This window comes from Dicentrarchus labrax, unplaced genomic scaffold, assembly GCF_905237075.1.
Source record: "Dicentrarchus labrax unplaced genomic scaffold, dlabrax2021, whole genome shotgun sequence".
Lineage (NCBI taxonomy): Eukaryota > Metazoa > Chordata > Actinopteri > Moronidae > Dicentrarchus > Dicentrarchus labrax.
Window position 1 is genome coordinate 3,986,641 of NW_026136702.1, and position 6,000 is coordinate 3,992,640.

Genomic DNA, 6,000 nt, shown 5'->3' on the forward strand with positions numbered 1-6,000 from the left:
TGTCGGTGTGACTTAAATCATCTCAGGGTTATTAAAATCAACAGGACAAAGGAATTATCTAGATAGTAAAAGACACATTCAAAACCATAATTAGAACTGTGGTCTCCTTCACTTTGTGGCATAAACAGCCATATAAATGACACATAGATCATCCACTGGCAGCTGCCTTACATACGCTTTCGGATGAGAAAGTGCAACGTGTTAACATCACCCAGAGGCACTGTTTTCTAATTCATTTAACCACAGCAGTGTTTTCCTAACAGCTTCAGCTGGCAATTAAAAACCATGAAAAGATACGAAAATATTCTTAGCATGCCAGACGCACTTTCCACAAAGGTAAAACAACCACTTCAGGCGCAATCAAAGCTTAGGATATCATCCTTTATCGGATTATGCACTTTATTAGTTCAGTGGAACAAACACAAGCACTTGAGGGGCATCTACTTTAGGATTATAATGCCTCTTTTGCTCACAGATGGTTAGTTTATGCAAGGGCAATTAATTAGCAAAACAGTTTTCTGTCTTTCTTAAAAATTCTTAAAAACGGTCCAGAGAAAGTGACATGGTCAATGCAGGAGCACACGTCCAAAAGTTAAAGGGCACTTGGAGGGCACTTCCACTGATGAGTTATGGTAATGATTTAGGAAACTAGTTTGGATTAATTCAATAAATGGCTAATTTGTTAAACCATCTGGCAATCATTTAAAAGCGTTTAGCTCATGTGGCCCAGTCCAGCTAGGGATTTTTATAGGATTACAGCATAAGGACATCCTATAAGCACATTATGCAAGCAAATGCAATACATGCCAGAGTGAAAGGTGGGGACAGAGGTTATTTTTGTTGGAAAATTCTTTAAAAAATTAGCTTTAAATAATTAAATCTTTTCATTTGATAAACCTAGACTTTTCACTTAATTTTTATTCTACCAGAACAAGCAAGAAAAAACTGAATCCTAGTTTTCTTTCAAAGAGAGATTCAAGTGAGGGGTTGCATTTATTAATATCACCCTTGCTACTAAGGGAGTGAACAAAGAACTAGAGTCACAGCATGTCAGCTCTCTAAAAGGCAGTGTTTGCTGCACCCCCTCTGAAAACACTTTATTAATTGGATTTAGATATTTGCAAAATGATCTATTTAATGGGATTACCACTCGTATAATGATCTTATTTATGAGGGAAGCAATCCAAGCTTTGGGGCGGGCTGATAATGCATTTCCAGCTCTTTGGCAGTTAATGTTGTGTTACAAGGGAAGATAAAGTTGAAGTCCCATTGTAAATGAATAGGTAAGTTAGCCCAGTGAAATGGAGCTGCTATGGTGGCAGGTCAGACGGGCTTGAGTGGCCGCACTCGCATTCCAGAGGCCTGTCTGGACTGTAGGCTCAGACCTGCTGAACTCCTTACAAGTTCAAGGCAGACGTAAAGAGGGAAGGAGGAGGGGACGGAGAGAGATAGAGTCCCCCCACCTCAGCAGCATAATGGCCCTTTCTTACATCTTTATCCACCTCAATATCTCGCTGAAGCTTTTACAGACCCTGTTTCCACTTAAATGCCTGGAGGTAATGTCCTACCTTTTCTTCTCCTCTCCTCTCCTCTCCTCTCCTCTCCAGGAAAATTGATTTAATCTTGTCAACAACAGTATTGGTATCAGAAAAAGTATAAGAAAACAGGATAAAAATTATGTATGTACATATATGTTGGGCAAAATAACACAAAGAATATTTGCAGTTGTTTATTGTAGCTCTTTAAATGGATGTTTCATGTTTGCCAAGACATTTAAGCTGTTGGATGTTTTCCCTCATGGAGGTTTTAGCTTTGTTTTGTATCTTTTCATGTAGTGTTGAGCCACTAATGCAAAAAAAAAAAAAAAGTATATATGTAAATGCACATCTTTTCTGCAGAGCACACAGACTTTAAAACATTACCATTTCAATATAACATTTGATTTATATGTGTTTAAAAAAATAGGTTATAATCTTTTACTTTAAAAGGATGTATTCTCAAATGAGATTATGCTAATAGACTGTAATTTGCATAAAACGGGTGGAAATGTTAAACCAGATTAAAAATTCTGAATATTTAAGAGTTTTATCCATGCTGTTAGTCAACAAATATATTCATTCTCCCGGAGAATATTAGAGCCTAAATGTGACATTGTGGAGAAACAACCCCCTCCAATGAGTTGGCTTACTTGTTTATTACTAAATATCTACAGTACACAAGCACATTCTCTGTAAAGGAAACTTTTTTTGTTTAATTTGTCCGGTTTATTCTGCTCAGCCCAGTGTTGGTTTTAGGGTCTTTTGAGCATTAGTCTCAGGTGAGGGCCGGGACACAGAGTGAGGCCTGCGACAAAGAGCACCCTCACAATCCTCCATTCAAGACATTAATCTGCAAACAAGTGTTTTTTTGTGTCTCTGAGTCTTATTTTCATCGCCATCAATTTAGTACATTGATTGAAAGTGATTCAGGTTCTGCTCTCAAGTTCCAAACCCTTATTCCCCCCCCGCCCAGCTTATACCTCATCCTCTCTGCAGCCTGCAGCCCCCTCAGTGGGCAGGTGTTTCACTGTAAACACAGATGAAAACCTAACACTAAAAGCCACATATTGTAAATCTGTAAATGACCAAACAATGCATCAGCCTACTGCATAAGATTAATACACCCCAGTGCACTATATGCTGCTTTGAGTGTGTTATTTACATCAAAATAATGAGGAATAACAAATATTTTCTTTATTATTAAATAAATAAAATTTTCTTAAAATACAGAAAATATGCCTGAAAAAAAACAACTAGTGTTTCTCACGTATGCACTAATTAATCTTCTAATTGTTCAAAATACTGTATCTGAAATCAAATATATTCTTTTTTAAGTATGTTTTTTAATATGTTAAAAATTCACCCACACACACACCTTAAACGTATGTACACGTTACCATTGTCAGTACTGTACCTGCAAAACCATATTTCCTTTTCCTCCGAAACAATCTAATCTGGGAAATTAAAAAGGAGAGCGAGACGGTCTGTTAATTCAAATAAAATCCATCCTCTAAGAAGTTATTAATTGGTCATATAAAATATTCAGCATTCCTCTCAGCCCATTTTAATGGCATATTGAAAATTAATAGTTTGCCATTTTGGAATTAATGGACTATTGCTCAGGTTTCTTGTTAATATTAGTACAGTATATTGCCCTGGGAACAGCACATTAACAGTGCAGGCTAAAGATCAACAGCAATTTAGGTTAGGTGATTTTTAAGACACACACGAGGCACCCTGCTACACGCTCTGCACTAAAAACACAGACTCCTTCGAGACAGGAAACTATGGTCGTGTCCGTATCACATGATATGAATCACGGCAGTGTTAAATAATACAAGCACATTTTTGTTTGAGTGGTTTTATTTGTTTCTCTTGTTCCTGTGTTGTCCTACAACATGTGTAGTTATTGAAAAATGCAGCTATAAACACTTGATAACCTTAAGTGACTTCTGTGAGCCCACCCCTGCAGTAAATCAAATGTGTAACAGCACTGCAGCCCTTGTTTGTCATGCACTGCACACTGCCCCTTGTGGTGTACTACAAACTGAGATTGAGATTGTGACTTGGCAGCAAGATCCTCTCTTTGCCCTGAGGCTTACACATTTGTACTCTCATTTATTTATTGGTTTATTTGAATAGCTTTGCTATTGTGAACTTTGGATACGTTTTTATTTTCATTTTGTCTCGCTATAATACAGTCCAGAGTGATATTTCTTCCATCTGGCACTGGCCCTTCCTGTGACAGCTTCTCTGTGTTGCAGTTTAGAGTTAAAATTATCATTACAATATGTTATGCAAAAGAATCCTTAATGGCTGGGTCAGGAAGACACTGCATTAAATTAGTGTGAAAACTTGACATCCCTCTTCCGCCTCATTGTAAATTTGTGAGGCTTTAATCGACTGCAGATGTCTGGGTGTCCTTTCTTCTTTATCAAGGAGTTATTACTTTCTAAATAATTGCTCAACGGTTTACTCTTAATATATATGTGAACTCTGCCTGTTTGACCTCTACTCAATTTCTTTAATTGAAGCAAACATATTAGACATATTTGCTATATTATGTGCGTTTTGAAGTTCCAATTTTGTTGATATAGATTTATGAAGTGTTGGCGACTGAGGTCACAGCCCTATTAGAGATTTATGAAATGCCCATGAGGCACCATTATTCAAGCTCAATAAATCAATGCCAACCACTTTTATTATGCTACAATGTGCCATAAGCCCGATCAAATGCATCTCTTGGTTCCAAGTCAGAAGCAATTTGCAATTTTTCTATTTAAGATGATTCCAGGTCATCCGCTTGGAAGCTATAACCACATTTGTCAGAGCAGAGTCATCATGAAATTCATTTTTGGTTTGACTCATTTCATCACAAAGCATTTATGTTTCTGAATCTTTTGTGCTGACTATGCTGGTAGCCATCTGAGAAGTCCCTAATGATACATCTGCTGTAAACATTGCAGCCCCTTAAGCCTTTTTATTTCAAATGCTGCTGCATAAGAAGTGAATCACTGTAAAGTAGAGCATTGTCCAAACATCCTATTGGCAGTTTCCCTGATGTCCATTGAATAGGAACATCAAAATGTACAGAACTGCTGCACATTCCTCGCGTAAAAACAAAAGTAGTGAATATTCGAGCAAGGCATGAGTCTCAAATGGAGTGCAGGTTATAGTCTTAAGGTGACGGGGGTTGTAGATGTGAGGTGTAAAGGATGTGGATCAGTTTTTTTATCACTCGCACAGGCTTATAATGTAGGTTTCTTTCACTGAGAGCGGTGGGCGTAAGTGTTGTGTTCTGGTGGGCAGAGACAGTTAATGTCCCAGATCTACAGTATGAATAAAGTCATATTGTGAAGTGTGTGGGCTGATATGCTTGGCAGTCAACCCTGACAAGTAGATTAGCTCTTACTGGGCCACCTCTGAATGGCATGCACACGACTCAAGCGTTTCCAGTCACAACGCTACATATCAAACATCTAACGCCCAGCAACACAGATGAAAGCACATCAAAAACACGAAAAAAAAAAAAAAAAACCTGCTGTATGTTATGTGGCTTCTCCACAGCTGCAATGGTTAACAGGAGTCAAAAATTGGCATGTCTAAAAAGTGGGATAATGATTATAAATGTGACAGGCTGAAAAGTAATTACAATTGTCTCACTGTGTTTTCCAATAATGCCTCTAACATTTCTATAAAACTCATTTAAATCTTCCACAAGTCCAAAATTCAGTCTTGCTCTAAAGCCATTTGGCACATTTTTCTTCAGTTTACATTTAGAGGGGATTAGCTGAAGAGCTCAAAATAATCATGCCAGATGTCTGCTACAGCGAGAAAACTGCCTCCCCGGTGGGCATTTTGATTTTATTGAGTTTTTATCAATCTTAAGTGAATACACTCTGGGATCTTCATAATGCTCGGCCTCATGTTGTGAAGTCATGTACACAAACTGAATATCATGTCACATTTTACAATAACAGTAAAAAAAAAAAAAAACACGCCCTTTTGCTCATGTGAATGTATGAGGAGGAGTTCAAACAGTCAGCAACAGTCTGTTTATAGCCAAGTTAAACAGACAACACATAGCTTAACTGGGCAGACTGCTGGAACAAACAGCATTATAAATAAGCCAAATTCAATGACAGGTTTAAACACTAAACCACATCTGTACACTTTATAAAAGCCATGGTAAATGTCACTGTCTTTAAAAACGTGTCTGAAAATTCAGCTGTCAGTCACACCGACTCATTAAAGTTACCGAGATGATGAGCAAATGGAATTAAGGATTATGAGAGTTTGGGTTTCTCCATCTCCAGTGTTGTGTGGAGCAGACAATGGAAATAATCAAATCATTAAAAAAAATAGATGAATAAATAGAAGTAACGGCAGGCGTCGTTTGCCGTGGCCTAATTCACGGTCCTCCTTCGAGACTGGGGCAGTGTTTGTTGGATTTGTTTTTTAG